The 16,372-nt window shown below is 38.7% G+C and overlaps 1 protein-coding gene across 1 annotated transcript in view; it reads left to right on the forward strand.

Annotated features, from left to right (window-relative positions):
- Nucleotides 1-386: 386 nt before the first annotated feature.
- The window catches only part of il1rapl1b (interleukin 1 receptor accessory protein-like 1b), a 1,317,350-nt gene continuing 1,301,364 nt past the window's right edge, over nucleotides 387-16,372 (forward strand). Inside the window, exon 1 of the mRNA XM_048603178.1 lies at nucleotides 387-467. The gene's annotated coding sequence lies outside the window, so the exon portion shown is untranslated. The remainder of the gene's footprint in view (nucleotides 468-16,372) is intronic.

Below are 16,372 nucleotides of genomic sequence, written 5' to 3' on the forward strand. Positions count from 1 at the left end.
TGTGGTAAATTAACAAACAGCGAATAAGGAGAGTCCGCCTACAGGTGTAATGATCCACCCCGTTCGCCAGCTGTTAACTCTATCACATGCCGTACTGCCAAGGGAGATATTATTGAATCCACAGCTAATATACTGCACAACTTCACCGATTCCTGTAAGTACTCTCCTTCAGGCGAGAGGAATACATTCTTTACGCTACCCGATTTTAGGAGCAATGTACTCCAACACGTGTCCCACCTTGTCTAGAGCATTAAGAAAAGTTAACGGTTTTAAATCTGGTACTTTTTACAAAAATAAGGGATATGTTCAGACAATGGACCAACTCTGAATTTACTCGCGAGGAACACTTTTGTTGCTCTGGTGTTTATGAAATGGGGGCCGTAATAACATAGGCTATTTACTAGAAGTGCTCCTTATCAGCGATAATTTAAGCCATGCCTGTCTTTCAAATCGAACATATTTTGGAAGTAAGTGCTCGGGAAACTCAACAGATTTAGTATCTGCAGAAAGAGAGGAACTGATTTAAGGTTTAGGCTCTGGGAACCAATTTCTCGAACACTTTTTTTTTTATTTCCGGATCTCCGTAGTTTTTTTTGTGTTTTGGAATAACTTGTGTGGCTGGGCTGGGAGCACATTTCTTCGGTAGTGAGTGGGAGGATTGGGAATAAACTCGGAAATTAACACTCTGGTTTATGTTGTTTCCCCGGACACCGATATAATCCTCGTGGAAGCTGACCCCATAGCCTGTGGTCCGTAACCCTAAACCGCGTGCACCCCCTTCGAATGGTGGACAGGATGGCTTGCTTATACCGGTCTGAGTTGTTTTCTTACTGATATGCCGCCTGCTCCATCAGTAACATTAACTCCTGCTCCTTCGCATATGTTCTTACCCAATTTGAAGTAATATTTTGGAGAAAATTACCCAGAAGAAAAAGCTGGAAGATGTAAAATATGGGAATTACGTGTGGCGCATTTCCTTTTGTCCTCTGAAAAAATACTGTTAATTTCGCATATGAGTATTTTCAAACTATTTATAGGCAAATAGGGGGCGCTCAAATTCTACAGAGATGTTGATCTCGAACTATCCGGAACATGGCCATGTCCTACTTTCCTACTCTTCATACTGGCTCCCTATTTTCTGCCTGTCTTTTCAATTTCGTTCTCCTGGAGGTGAATTTCAACAATATCGTTGTGGAAGGTCTCCAACTCTACTTTCTCTTGGTTTTGAACAAATATTTAGGTTGGACCGGAATATCGGTCAGCACCCGCACGTTTTGAGGGACTGGAACCGATAAGGATCAGTTGGTGTGATTACATTCTTGCTACTGGCCAGGACAGGGCTGCCAGTTGAGCAAACTGGGGTTTGTTTGTTTTTCCCCGTGCTTGGCTGTGATTGAATTGGCCGAATACCACGGACTTGGAGCAAATTTAGGAAACCATTTAGCAACACTTAAGGGGAAAAAAAAACAGACAAGCAGTCCGTTTTGTAGGCTAGTAGGAAACTACATTGTACTAGTCTTTATATAACCTTCAATGGTGACCATCTGTTATAGATGGCTGGGTCTGTTTTGGTAAATTGTACATGTGGGTGCCATAAGAAATGCGAGCTGGCCGTTCAACCCCTCCAGTCTGCTGCACCATTTAGTTTATGGCTGATTTGATTGTGGTCTGAACTCACTTACCTATAACCTTTGACTCCATTTGTTGATCAAAATTCTGACCATTTTTAGACTGTTACAATGAAAGGAAGAAGTTTAACATCCTCCTTATCTCCATCTTAAGTGAAAGATCCCTACACTGTACACAAGGGGAAACGTCTTGCAGTGTCCTGCCCATAATTACAACCTGTCTTTAACTGCTTTTATCCCAGGAACCAATGGTTGCATGTGTGGTGGCTGGAAATACAAAGTATTACTTGCAAACTAGTATTACTAGATGGACTGATGGAAAGAGTTTTATATAAATTGAATTAAAAGATTACCTTATTTGCTTTTTGTGATAAATGCTCATAGTATGAAATATCAAGCGAGATATCTGAAGTTGTGATTAAAACAGAAAATGCCTGGTCCATTGTCTCTCATTCCTTTCAACTTTTGAAACTGGCACACATTTGGTTGACTGCCTACCTCCAGTATTGTGATCAAAGTCACAAAGTTATTGGGGCTCGTTGTCAGTAGGCTCTAATACCATCCAAACCTGATTTTTTTTTTTTTCAAACTCCTTAACGGTAGTGTGATCTTTTGCTATGGGTCAATGCAATAATTTTCTTTTCGAGGAGGAAGAAGCTGTATTGTAGGTAATACTCCACAACACTAAATAAAGTCCAAGCTGAATTTCTGTTGGGTTTTTGATCACTGTCCATGATTCAGAGAGATCTGAGCAAATAATGAGATAAAGATTAATCATCTTCATCTCTTTTCATTTTATAATGGGAGCATTTAAAGTGACAGCTTCTATTGTATTAAAGAAAAAGATGTGAAATTCGAGCAAAAATTCTTGGCAATGCGCAATAGGGTCAGTCAGCATCCAAGATAAAGGACAGGTGATGACAACTGTAATAATTCTTAACAAAATCATTTTTACTCCCTTAAAGATGCTGTCTGATCTATCTTTGAATAGATTTGTTTCTTAAAGAGAATTTTGATTTGCATTTGATTTGAAATAATGACCAGTACGAATAGAAAGATTGAGTTCTGTTATTATATTTAGGCAGATGAGGCATTTTTTTTAAAGAATCCTGATGTCAAATTCAATCAAAATATTTTTTCTTGAATGTGACTTTCATAGAACATATTTTTGCAAGTTTTTAAAAGATAAGCATACGTATGTTGAAAGTGCATACATCAGGTTTCAAGTATCGTGAATGTGATTTGAATCAACATGTTTCCCCTAATAAATTTAAGGAAAATAAAATATTTGGTTTCACTGCTTTATTGCCACTTATTCACAGTAAAAACATGATGGATGCTGGCAAACAAAAATAAAATATGTACTTGATTACCAAAGGAACAGAGACTTTTCTGATGAAGGGTCTAGGCCCGAAGCGTCAGCCTTTCTGCTCCTATGATGCTGCTTGGCCTGCTGTGTTCGTCCAGCCCTGCACCTTGTTGTCTCGGTTTCTCCAGCATCTGCAGTTCCTACTATCTCTGAGACTGTATATAGCTTTTCTTGGATAGAATGTTTGTATTTTTTTTTTGTGAAATGAGGCAATAATGTAGCTAAGTAGCAGACCAGTAACAATCTATTTCAAGTATAAAGGAAACAGAATAGCAGATGTTTGTTGTACCCTTCACGTGTATTTTATATGCAAATAATGATACTATCATTTTTAAAATAAGTCATTGATTTTACAGCAGAAATGAATTACTCTCAATCTTGCTGTACTTGTAATGTTGAGTCATTGGATACGTTACCTTGTATCTTCAGACAATTTTCAGAATTAAATGTTGACTGGATGAGCAGAAAACCCTAGATGTTCTGAACATTGTGCGCTGTATACCATGAAGTTCCTTTGTAAAATAAAAATCTCATCAAATATCTCATTCAGATCAACGAACCAGTTGGGATGTTGTGTCCATGTTGATAGGGAAACCAGGGATATCCTCCAGGGAGGATGACAAGAGTGACGAAGACCCAGTGTAAAGGTGCCAGCACCTCAAAACCATAATGCAATTATGGTTCACTGGTGCAAATGATCAAATGGTATTCATCTACTTCAAATAGACATTTTTATAAAAGACTATTTTCACAAGGTACCAGAATGCCAAGATAAATGATGATGTCACATGATTTGGATAAATAGTGCTATGTAGCACATAAGAGGAAGAAGGTTAAAGAAATAGTTGACTTGTAGGACAACTGGGACCACCAGTGGGAGTATGCATAATGAAGATTTAATATAATACAATGTTTTCTTTTTTGTTGCACTATACCATGAAGAGTCAGCCCAGAATATTTATAGCTGTTTTCATCACAAACCATTCATTTGCATCAACTGCTATTTAAGTTGCAGTAAAAGTGCATGTATGCACTGCCTTTTCAGAAGTCTCCTTAGTGGAAAGTGCATGAGACAGATATCAAACAGATTTATTTTAATGTACTTTACAGTAAGAATTACCATTTGTATTGTTAATACCGAAGAATATTTCTATCCCAGGATACTTCTACCTGCTTGCAAATAAGTTTCTATAGTTGCAGGTGGCTTTGTCTGAAGATAAGTATACAGCCAATTGTTTTGGGTAAGGAACTGGTTTATGGCAAATTCATCTATATCATAAATATTATACAGAATATAACTTGCATAGCTTAACATGGCAAACTAGGCTCAACTCAAATGGATAGAAAAGTTTTTAGTGACGCTGTGTATATGCTGTAGAGAATAGAAATTGGCTCTAAATTATGATTGACTACTTAAAGCTATTTTAACATGCTTTGGGACATGGCTGTGATAGTGAAAGGCAGACAGACAAATATACACATCATGAAAAAAAATCAACAAATTTCGGTTGGTTCAGTTTTCAGTGAGATTTAGCCCATTGATGAAGCCTAGGATAATTGTGGTAGGTTGGAAGTTCTGGAGCAGGTGATTAGCTAATGAACTTTCTTAGTGTTTATCCAGTTGGGTCACAGCCTGGAATAAATTGGTTGGATCATGAAAAATGAGCTACAGACTTTCATACACACAATAGCAAACATCACTGTCTATCTGCAAAACTAATCCATTTGCTCGGTTAGACTGGCCATCTTTTCCACCTGAAGCAGTCAATCTCACGTACATGTGAACCCTAGCCTTCACAGAATAAGGTCTAATTGGTTTTCTTAAACTGCCTAGGTGCATTATACTCCATAGATAAAGTTTACTGAATGAAATTAACCTATTTCATTTTGGACTTGTTGTATATGCTAACACAACACATGGATTTAATTCCAAAATGGGGACACGGTGATGTTCTTGTGCACTAAGCCACAAATTAATGGAATGTTCATTCATGCATACAGTTCACTGTGTTGAATTCCTTATTTCAGTTTTGTTGTCGGGAAGGAGAGCCAGGTGCTATCCCCACAGGGAGGGATGAAAAATTGGAGGATGAATCACCCTGACTACTTTTGAGAACTCCTAAGCAGCTGGCTTAGGAGAAGCATTAATAGAGGTATCAGATGGGATTTTCTATTACTTTCTTGGCCTGGATCTGTATAGCAAATGAAATATTTTAAAACGTGACAGTTTTGTATTTTAGTTCGTGAATTCTTCATGTTTCTATGCCTTTGTATACTTTGGTGACAACAGATGTGTGCATTTGGGACTTTTGAACATCTAATTAAACAATGAGGAGATATTTTTAAGAATACCTTTAGCCATGCTACATGAGCTTAACACTAAAGCGTTGTTACTGCTGATTCTTTTTAACAGTAGAGAAAATTTAAGGTCAGTTCTGATGACTGATTCTTTTTGGATCAGTTTGTAGTTATTTACAAAATAATTTGAATTTGGAGATTTGCATTTGAAATCAAATATAAAGAGTTATCAACATGGATAGATCATTTTTGTTGAACACTGGTTCTAAAAAGCAAAACTTGTTGATTTAGCTTATTGAGTTTCAAACTGCACCAGAAGTGTGCCAGTAGTGGTTGGAACAGGAGGAATGAGACGATATGCCTGTGTCATTGACTCTGGCTCTCACTATTCTGATCAAAACTTGTGGACATTGCCAGTAGGCAAGGATTTAATGATTGATTATGTGGAGACCAGTGGCTAGGGCAGGGTTGTAGGTGGGAAGGTTGCTTCTTACAATTGCTATCTACAATCATGAGTGTCATTTTTGAGATGGGGGGAAATGATTTCAGACTAGAAGTGAAAAAATTGGAGCAGCCAATCAGCTTAAAAAGTTGGCAAGTTGAAACATGTTATTAACTAACAAGTATCTAGCCATCATTTTGATGTTCAGTGTTTATTCGCAGCAGGCTTGATTTAAAATCTGGGCATCTGCCATTGAAGACATGCTGAAAGAGTATTAACAGTAGTTACTAGACTTTAGTTTGTATAATAATCACATTTCCTTTGAGTTTAGTTATTGATATGAAACCACTTCTTTTCCAAAGAGTTGTCGTCATAGAGGTTTACAGATCAGCAAAAGGCCCATTGAGTCTACCAGTCAAAAACAAGCAACAACGCTGATCCCATTTTCCAACACTTGGCCCATAGCCTTGTATACCTTGGCATTGTGAGTGTACATGTAAAACCAACATAAGTGTTATGAGGATTTCTACCAATACTGTTTTTATGAAAAGCAATTTCTTCACATCCCCTCAATCTCCACCTCGTAGCCTTAAATATGTGCTCCCTGTCATTGATCCTTTCAAGGGTAAAAATTCCTTCTTGGCTATGCCGCTCATAACTTTATACATTTCCGTTATGCCCCCTCTCAGTCTTCTCTCCTCCCAAGGAAAAGAATCTTTGTCCAATCTCCATTACTGAAACTCTCTAGCCCAGACAACATCCTGTAAACGTCCTCTGCACCCTCTCCTGTACAGTCACATCCCTCTTATAATGTGAATTCCAGAACTGCGCACAATATTCTAGCTGTGGTCTAGCCAATGTCGTTATATAGTTCCAGCATAACCTCCCTGCTCTTAAACCTTCTGCCTCAGTTAATAAAAACAAGTATACCATATGTCTGCTGAAACTCTTTTTCTCTATTTGTCTCCCGAACATAAAGGGCTGGTAGTAATGCATATTATTGTACCTCTGGTCCTCGGTGCTCTCCAGGTTCTGCCATTCATCATGTATTCCCTTGCCTTGTTTGTCCTACCTAAGTGTATCACCTCACATTTATTTGGATTGAATTCAATTTGACTCCTTTGTCTAGAAGATAGCAAGAACTGCAGATGTTGGAAGTCAGAGTTGATACAGTGTGGAGCTGGTGGAACACAGCAGATCAAGCAGCATCAGGGGAGGAGGAAAGTCGATGTGTTGTGTTGGGACCCTTCATCAGGACTGGTGAAGGGTCCTGACTCAAAATGTCGACTTTCCTGCTCCTCTGGTGCTGCCAGCCCTGCAGTGTTCCTTCAGCTCCACACTGTGTTGCCTCTGACTCCTCTGTCTGCTTGTTTTATTGGTGGTTGTGAAAAGCAATGTAAAAAATGAAACAATTGTTGTATGGAGTATGGGGTACAGTTGAGACAGTCATCAACTCTCCTTGTAATACGAGTCTGTGTGTATACTAAGCAGGAAGGGTTGACCTCTGTTAGTCTTGAGGAGGAATATGTACTTGGGAAGGAAAAGGTTTATTACATAAACTAATGTAGGATTTTTAATTTGAAAACTATTTTGGTAAGTTAATGCTAGGTAAGGTGTTATCTGTTAGGAGAATAGTAACTGATAAACTGTGCATGTGTAGGCTGTAGAACTGACTAATGACTAACAACAAACTGACTAGCTCCTTCCAGAGGTGGGCTCAGCTCTCCCAACTGATAACTAAATGGCAAAGTTTGAGTTGACCCTTAAGGCCAGCTACTTTATTCAATAGTTACCAGCCAGTGGTAGCTTGTAGTTGAGGTAATTCACTCCTCTCATCTCCTACTCAAGTGAATACGCATTAACCTGATTGCTCCAATAGGAGCTGTCTAATAAAATCCAAAGGTTAAAATAGCAAATTAAAATTTTGCTGAGGGAATTCTTCCTTTCTGTATGAGTCTAAGGATCAGTCTAATTGAGTAGTAGAGGATAGGCCCACTATTGAGACTTAAGGGAGTTACTTGTCTTGCATTACATTGTTTACTTTACTATATCATAGCAAAAGGTAAAACTTGCATGCACAATTTGGGCATAAATACAACTGTTGGGAATCAAGTATGCCATATGTTTCAACTGGGGCCGAGTACAAGACTTTCCACCGACGACTTGACATCACCACGTTGGATTGAATTTAGAATTATACTTTCAGTGCCATTGCCTTGCATAATATGTCCAAATGTATCCCGCACCTTAGCTGAGCAAAGTTGAGAAAGTGCCTCAATGGTAAGACTTTCTCAGTGGCCCTCATTACAATGAGTACATGTGGAACATGAATAGTCAGAATTAGTCCACTTTTTTTACCCACACTTTGCTCATCTAATCTCTAAACATTATGAAGGCATGTTTCCTGTCTGATTAAAATTTGATATCCCCATAACAAGGAATGTATGCAAAATTGAGCTAGTACGTACAATAGTGAAGATTGAGCTTTAAATTAAAGAGCCAAATTGAATTCATGTTGATAATGAAGGGCAAAACACCATTTCAGCTTTATTGAAAGTAAAAGTTGAATGTGATAAGACACTGCAGGAAGATTTGCAAACTGACTTCTTAATGATGCATTCCATAATGTGAAATGTTGACGTTAGTTTGTACAAATGCTACCCGCAAGCGATGGTTCGGTATAAGCTAAGACTCTAATTGAACTAACATTTCTGGGTGCTAATGTAAAAATGCAAATATTGGTACCATTTGGGGAGCAAAAATATTGCCAAGTGCCCATTTGAAAGTGGGGAGAAAAATTGTTGTATATTGTGTTGTTTGGGAGTCCATATAACACAGTTTGTAGAAGGTTGATTATGAACCAAGACAACCAGAACAGAAAAAACAGGCAGGTGACCCTTCTGACTTGTGCTTTTTTGTTGTAATAGATCACTATTTTTATGTGAAACCATTTTTGAACTGTTTGCTTTGGCTGTGTTGTTTGTTTTAAAAGAACTTGATATATTTTAGTTTACTTTTCTAAAAGCAACACCTTTTTCTTAGCAATGTTTTTAGTTTTGACTTTAAGACATGAAATCCTATTTAGGTGCATAGAAAATGGAAGCAGGAGTATGATATTCAATCCCTTAGCTTGCTCTACCATTCACCCTGATCATGGTTGATCTTCTACTTTTAATGTCATTTTCCCAATCTATTTCCATGTCTCGATGTCTTTTAATAAGAGGAAATGGATCAGTCTCAGTCTTGAACATGGTCAGTGACTAAGCCTCCATAGCCCTTTTGCTAAGAATTCTAAAGACTCGTTCCATTTGAGTGAAGAAACACTGGCTAAGCTCAGTCCTAAATGACCTACCTGTTATCGTGAGACTCTATCCCCTTGTTCTCGACCCCTGAACCAAGGGAAAATCCTTTCTGCATCAACCTTGATGCGGAAATGCCGGTGTGGACTGGGATGGACAAGGTCAGAAAGCAGCTGACACCAGGTTATAGTACACCAGGTTTTTTTGAAGTCACAAGCTTTCAGAGCATAACCCTTTCATTGGGTGAAGTGAGAGAGAAGCGCACAGACTCATAATTTATAGGTAGAGGGATCAAAAGGTCATATACGTGGAGTGAATGGAATGTCGAATAATTATGCTCTGCAGGTGATCAAAAGTATCAGGCAGTGTGAGTAAAGTGTCAACAGCTGAATAACAAGCGAAGGGATTATTTATAATCTGATTAAATGAGGCGGAGAAATAATTACAAAATTTAAAAAAAAAGGTGGTACTGGAGACAAACGAAATGACAGCCTTACTGTCATGTTTTGACACCATCACCTTGATAAATTGTTATGATCTCTCTACCTTAATTAGTTTGTACAGTTCTGGATTGCTTATTACATTGGTTACACACTTGGCATGCGACTCTTTTCCCTACCATGTTATTCCAGTCATTTGGTTTGTCTCCAGCACCACCTTATTTTTAATTTTTTGTAATTATCTCTCTGCCTCATTTAATCAGATTATAGGTTCTAATGAGTTCCCTGTAGGTAAAAATCCACATTGGGCATATTGCAAACAAAACAAAAAAAAAAATCAATTGTCTCTTGTCATAAATATCACAGATCTATCTGAGAAGAATGCAGGGAACCTTTATTTTAATAAAAAAGTTGTAAAAAACCATCACTGGATTTTGATTATGTGACTGAAGTAGGATTTGGCAATTCTTAATGTCGATCCTCAAGGATACATACGGGAAATCGGAACAATCAGAAGACATCCCCATCCCAGGCCCCAAGAAGACCTTCCACATCAAACAGATGTTCATCTGCTAATGTGATATACTGTATCCGCTGTTCCCAATGTGGCCTCCTCTACATCGGGGAAACCAAGCGGAGGCTTGGGGACCGCTTTGCGGAACACCTACACTCGGTTCGCAATAAACAACTGCACCTCCCAGTCGCGAACCATTTCAACTCCCCCTCCTACTCCTTGGACGACATGCCCATCCTGGGCCTCCTGCACTGCCATAACGATGCTACCCGAAGGTTGTGGGAACAGCATCTCATATTTAGCTTGGGAACCCTGCAGCCCAATGGTATCAATGTGGACTTCGCAAGCTTCAAAGTCTCCCCTCCCCCAACTGCATCCTAAAACCACCCCAACTTGTCCCCGCCTCCCCAACCTGTCCTTCCTCCCACTTATCCACTCCTCCCACCTCAAGCCCCACCCCCATCTCCTACCTACGAGCCTCATCCCGCATCCTTCACCTGTCCGTCCTCCCTGGACTGACCTATCCCCTCCCTAACTCCCCACCTACACTCACCTTTACTGGCTCCACCCCCTCCTCTTTGACCTGTCTGTTTCCTCTCCACCTATCTTCTCCTTTATCCATCTTCTATCCACTTCCCCCTCTCTCCCTATTTATTTCAGAATCCCTTTTCCCCCTCCCCCATTTCTGAAGAAGGGTCTAGACCCGAAACGTCAGCTTTCCTGCTGCTTGGCCTGCTGTGTTCATCCAGCTCTACACCTTTTAATCAGAAGTCTCTACTGTCATTGTAGCTCTGGATAAATAACAGCAGAAATCGAAACCAAATGGTGATTTGTCCTACTTTAGAATCTATTCGAAAATCAGTGTTGGAATTCCCAAGGATCATGTTATAATAACGTCACGTTAAGTATTTACTTTGTTCCAAATTTATAGTGGAAGGTGTATTGATGCATTTCATTGATTTTAAAGTCGGCAATCAACCAGTGGCCATAAGAAGACCTGAATAATGGAGACCATATTCTGTATCATAAGAACTCCAGAAGAGCATTTAGCAGTTCAGATCTGTATTCTACATCCACTGTCACCTTAGCAACACTGCTAGACCTTCAGCACTGTTGCCTTTGTGCTTATTTGTTAAATATTTGTGGGCAACTTCTGCCACCTGGGTGGTTGCTCTGGTGATGGTTCCTTCATTGGAACATCTGAAGATTATTTAATTTAACGTGCTTTGAAAAGCACTCGATTATTACCCTAGTACATTTTGTACATGCAGTATTGAGCTCCTAGTAAGCAGCACATTATGTCTATAAACACTAATTATCATGCAAAATATAAGAGCTATTTAGCCACTGAATCACTTGATTAGCAGGTACAGCAGCTTGCCTCCTTGAATGCTTTTGCCGTGTAGCTAAAGACTTGATAGTCGACCATTGTTGCCCAGCAGTACTTTGTAAACCTTACGTTCAAGAATTGTACAGATTTTTGTTATGACTCTGGCCTATCTTAAATGTTCTGAATTCAAAAGTTTGTTCTTTTGACTTTGACCATTTTTAAAATAGCTGGTGTTTTGAAAATATTTGCATAACTGCTGCCTGTCATCACCTTGAATTTAAAGGCTGGTGATTTTGTTTGTAAATTTGTCTGCATTGCATTTACATAATTAAAATGTGATGCATGTTTCATCTCCATGAAACAGAAGTGAATTTATTCATTATTCTCTGCAAAAAAAATTACACTCCAAATGGATCTGGAATGGTGGTTGGTTGTTATAGGAATCTGTGGCAAATGAAACTTCAAGATTTTATTAATAATCAAGAACAATTTGAAATGTACTTTTGGGGATTCATACCATTTATTTAACTTTCATGTTGAGGTGAAATGACTAGTTTTGGCAATTGTATCTCTTTCTTGGAAGATCTAGTGTGACCTTAGCTTAGTACCATGGATACCAACAGCCTTCCTATTGTGTTATATAAATAAATGACTGTTGACCATTCTCGAGGTGCAGGCAGTGCCAATGGTGGTATTACTTAATTTTAGAAGATGTAACAATTTAAACTTTTTTTTTTGTACATTTTTTTTGGAATATTTATGAGATTCTACCGATCACAGGTCTTTCACAGCTACTGCTAAATACAGTTAGTTCTGCAAGCTGCAGAGAATATGTATTCCAGTCTTGTATGCCACGTGCTTCCAAAGATTGCTCCCAGTGTGAGTGTGCAGAGCTATTAATGTCATTTTGTCCCTGATGGCTGTCTGGGCAAGTATTAATTTTCCCAAAATCACAGGTTGTTGAAAGTGGCTAGAATAGATTGCTGACTTACTAGGGGTGGAGTCCAGCCAGTCCATTCAGAAACACATTGTGGAGCTGCCAGTCTGTTTTCTTGGCAACTGTGTAGGGATGCGGTAGATACAATGCTGAATTCTGGGTATCTGAAATTTGGTCTTCATCTCATAGGTAAATTGAGTGTTTACTAGGATATCTCTCTAACCTAGAGTTAGTTGTTGCTTTAAGTCCGATTTAAGTCTGGACATTTTGATCCTTTGTTAGCTTTAGACTAATGATGGCACTTACCCACAGTGACATTGTGTCTCAATTTGAGATTGACAGCTAACACCAAGTGTCACTGTTGCTTTCAGTAGTATCTTCACTTTTGTAAATATTGTATTGTCTTGTTATATCAAGTATGTTGTGGGTAAATCACCGCAGGCTACCGTTTTAATTTGGCTGCTTATTAAGAAATCTGTCAAACAATAAAGTACTGAAACAATGATTTAAACTTTGTTGCATGTAGCAACCAAAATAAGATCCCTCAAGTAAACAAGTTAAACCTCACAACTCAACTTGGCTGTTGTTGATTTTAATGGTGGAATTTAGCTACAATTCCAACCAACAGTGTCTGTCTCTGGATGTGTCCAAGGTTCAATCCTTGTGCAGTGTTGTTCTTCCAAGTTCTGCTAATGAAAGGATTCTGGTGCTGGATTCTTGTATAGAATTTTAACCCTTAAGGTCTACAATATGATTCTTATTGACTTTTTTTCAGATTATTTCACCTAAATTGTTGAGTATGCTGTTGGAACTATCAAGTCTGCGGCTTGCCACCTTATCAGCAGTAGCTTCTCTGTTCCTTGTTACATTTGGTATTGGCTGTTTGAAAGCACAACCTGTCATTAACTCCTTAAGAAGGGCTATCGGATGTCCTTGTGGCATGAGGTAGCAATTCATCAAGCAATTGATAAATCAGTTTTAGCTTTGACTCCTCCTTTTCCCAGACATGGCTAATTTCTTTCAATTTTTGTATAAGTTTGTCTTTGTCCCTAAATAGTTTATTCCAGACAGAGTTATTGCTGATTCTTTCATGTATAACAGTTTGTCTTTGATTCTTTCAATCTATGAGTAGTTATTAAAGTTTTGAAGTTTATAATATGATAAGTAGAATTCATTTCATTTACCTATTTATGGTTTTGTAAAATTGGCTGTTCGTTCACGTTCAACATGCTCAACAGCTTTCCTTGCTGTTTTGTTTTAAGGAAAATACATAATCTATTTTGGTAAATCGAGTCGCAGTGATGCCGACTTGGCCTGGTCTCGCTAATGCACCCTAGATATTGGATAGTGAGTAGCACCCTTATTATAAATGATGAGGCATGATTAGTGGATGCTGAATTCGAGGTGATGTCAAGAGTAAAAACACAAATGAAACAAATGAGTCATCATCTGATGCATGTCCATGTAGGCTTTCTGAGTAATTGTGACGCAAAGTTTTTGACTACATTTTCATTAGCTGGGCTGGATACTGAGTCCAATGGTGCCTGAATTGAGCTCAGACAACGCTTCACTTATGTGAGAGTATTGTTGTCTTTGGGAAGGAAACTGATCAGTAAAATTTGTTTATTTTTATGATTTGGTACCCTCTCCATCTGAAACCACAAACAAGGAAATGCATTTATTTTCCATGAGTACTATGGAGTTCTGAGTACCTTGGAGTATAATTATTCCCTTTGTTCCCTTTTAGGTTTGAGCATATATTTTTGGCTGCCAGTTTATACCCACTGTCTCTCAACTATTTTATCAAAGCTCCAATTTACCCTTGCACTGACCACATGCGTTTCTCCAGTTTTATTTTCTGAATTCTTCCCTCCACCTTGAGACATTACGATTCCTGTCCTTTCCTGCATCCTTCCCCATGCCCACTGGACTGAAGATCGATAACTTTTGTTCGTTGTTATGATACTTGGTGAGCTTTGAATCTCCTCATCTGCTTTTTGAAGCATTCATCATTTTAAACTCCCTACCCTTGGAAGCCACCACCTCCAGTCCTCAAGTTTTTGAACATGCTGTTGCCAGCAGATCAGGAACTAGGAACAGGTTTCAGCAGAAGAGTTTCACCCTAGCAGAAGGATATTAGTTTGTGAAGTCTCCAAGTTGAGAGAGTTTATGTTCAAGTTCTCAGGCGGTGAGAACCAAGAAGTTTAGGTCATCAACTGGAAAGCAGGCTCTCCAGCCTTCAAAACTGGGAAGAGTCCATTAAGTAAACTTCAAGTGTTAAAGTACAATTGACCTTTCACTGGGACTGAGTATCTATAAAGGATATTACAGGGAAGAAGTTTGAAAGGTTTTTTACTGTTCATTTTAGGATTTTGCTAAACAGTTATTATAATAGACTTGTATTTTTATCTTAAAAATGACAGCCTTTTATCAATGTTCAGTGTCTAACCCGAGCACCAACTGAAATTCAAAATTCTTGAAATAGGTTTCACTCTGGAATCCGATGTGCGATATCTCCATCAACCTGGATTATAACGAGCTGAATGGTCTACTCCAAATGCTTGATTTTTTTTTTTGTAAAATCACTGCCCCAATGATGAGCATACTCCAGCTGTCAAGGCTCATAGGTCTCAATGTCCTCTCTACATAATCTCTCCTTTTTTTTTTAAACGAAGTAAGATCTTTTAAAACAAGCTTTTTTTATGTTCTATCACTGCCATCCATCTGGCTTGTTTAATTTGGTTTATCCTGTGAAGTGCCTCCATCTTTGACTTGTTCTATGGCAGCAGCCAAGGATGATATAATAACAATTGGTCTGCCCATTCTTGCACTCTACAGGGACATTTAAATGTCCCTGACCCTACATTGCTTGTTAGCATCAGCACAGTCCCACTTGCCTGCATACAGTGTGATTGTCCTGAACTTGCAGCATATTGCAACCAAAATTTCTTTGCCTTGAAACAACTTGTCAGTGCCACTCAGTCCTGGAAGTCATAACTAGTTAATGTGAATAAGCATATTAAACTTGTTTTTGGATGTTTGTTTTAATTGATCAAACTCTGAAGCATGTTTCAATCAAGAAATGGGTAAATAGTGTTGGTAATGAGAGATTAGATAGCACGTCCAATTTTGTTGTCCCTGAATGGCAATCGGCATATTTTGTGCAATTAATTTTGGGTGACTGTATTGAATTTGCAAACTATTTTGTGCCTTATTTTCTTTCCAAAGACTTCAATGTTGAACAGGACATGGTTAACATCTATTCTACTTTCTACAGATTAATTTCTGTGAGTACTTTTAAACATGGGTCCCTCAATTTCATATGTGGGGGAATAACACTCTGTTTTCAGATAACAAGGTGTAGAGCTGAATGAACACAGCAAGCCAAGCAGCATCAGAAGAGCAGGAAAGCTGATGTTTCGGGTCTGGACCCTTCTTCAGAAATTGTTATCTCAGATTCTCCAGCATTGGCAGTTCCTACTATCTCTGAAACACTCTGTTTTGGTTTGGATATGAATTTCTAAGGCTCCAAAGGTGCAGGATTTCAGATTACAAAAATTAGGCCTTTGTGGACCTGCTTTACACTAAAGGCTGGCAAGGAAATTTTGTTGCAGCTCCTCGAATGTTAGAATGACCTCTGCAGCCTTTGACACTTGTACGTGAACATCTCATAAGTTGAACATCAGTTGCAGTAAAGCCCTAGCACCATCTCAGAGCATGAAACTGCTGTGCGTAGGTGCACTTCTGTTGTCTGGGCGCATTATAATCTTCATTCAGTCTGGTTGGTGATGGCGCTGCACTGCTTGGTACACAGTGTTACCTTCGCAAAGCTACAAGTGTACCAGGGTGTCAACTGTAATAGCCTGAAGTGAATTCTTGACAGTTCTACAAAATGTTGAAGGCAGCAGATTTTTTTTTTCTAACTTCACACTCTGTTGCTCCATGAACAGTAGAACCTAAATATTCACCATGTGTACATGCTCATGTACTACATGAGTGTACTTCTTTAGAATGACTGTAGTTTTATGCCCAGCAGTTTGACCCTCATGTTATTCCCTTTTAATGGAAGTTTGAATGGTAACCATTAATCTTGAATTGGTTTGCTACCTGTGTCT

This window comes from Rhincodon typus, chromosome 11 (genome assembly GCF_021869965.1).
Source record: "Rhincodon typus isolate 14 chromosome 11, sRhiTyp1.1, whole genome shotgun sequence".
Taxonomy (NCBI): domain Eukaryota; kingdom Metazoa; phylum Chordata; class Chondrichthyes; order Orectolobiformes; family Rhincodontidae; genus Rhincodon; species Rhincodon typus.